Consider the following 1,216-nt stretch of genomic DNA (forward strand, 5'->3'; position numbering starts at 1 on the left):
ATATAACATATGGCCTCAGCTTATGTTATGGATCATTCAAAGTGGGACATGATAGTGGTAATGATTATGGTTGTGATGATGATCCTTATTATCTGAATGAACCCATCAAATAAACAAATTCCAAAGACTCTATTCTTAGACAGTGTAGGGATATTCGTATCCTTGACCTCTTAAGTCCCGAAGGGGCATCCATAAGTTGTGCAATTTCATAATGTTGTCTAATTCCGGGGGCATTCATAAGGTTTTCTCTTTCCTATGCATTTTACATTTGATTTTTGAGTCTCGAAGGAGACAAATGAAAAGGGGAAGAAGTTTCCATTTTTAAGAAAAGGGGAAGAAGTTCCCGTTTTGAACTAAAAGTTGCTCCGAAGGGAGTCTTTTGATAGTTTCCAAGATTTTCATGCATTTGCATATTTACATACATGCACGACATCATTTCATGGGGAAGGGAAAGGGCAAAGGCGTTATATACACAAACCACCTGATCAGCTGGTATACGATAATTATGATGCCCGAAGGGGCTATTAAGGGGTTGCGATATATATATATATATATATATATATATATATATATATATGCATACTCATGATGCATTAAAAGTTCATATGCACATACATGTTTATCAGTGTTGGTTACAGGTACAGATTAAGTTAGTTACCCATTTATCGTTCGAGCTTAGATATATTGTTTCAGTTCTGCCTTGCATACTCGGTACATTATCCGTACCGACTCTCCTATGGCTCGGGGGGCTACGTTCATGCCCGCAGGTACAGATAGAGAGGTAGACGACCCAGCTCGGTAGGACTTTCCCCCAGTTGTTGCCAGTGCGCTCCACTTGATCCGGAGCTACGGTCCATTTTGGGTATGCTATTTTGAGACGTTTGGCTATATATCATATAGGGGTATGGCGGGGCCTTGTCCCTTCCTTTCTATAACTTTCTAATCCTTTAGAGGTCTGTAGACAGTGGTACGTAGTTGGTATGTGATGTAGCGGCCTTGTCAGCCCGTACTGTTATTTTTCGTATATATGTGTATGTGTATTCCTATGGGCTCGGATAGTGGTAGATATTAATGCTGTTCTGACATAAATTTTATGGCCCACCCAGTTATATAGTGATATTGGGTACGAGTATAGGGGTGCTTGGTCAGAGGTGATCAGGCACTCGTCATGACTCCGCGGTTGGGTCGTGACAATTTTACAACACTTTCTATAATT

Source organism: Lycium ferocissimum, unplaced genomic scaffold, assembly GCF_029784015.1.
Source record: "Lycium ferocissimum isolate CSIRO_LF1 unplaced genomic scaffold, AGI_CSIRO_Lferr_CH_V1 ctg10842, whole genome shotgun sequence".
Lineage (NCBI taxonomy): Eukaryota > Viridiplantae > Streptophyta > Magnoliopsida > Solanales > Solanaceae > Lycium > Lycium ferocissimum.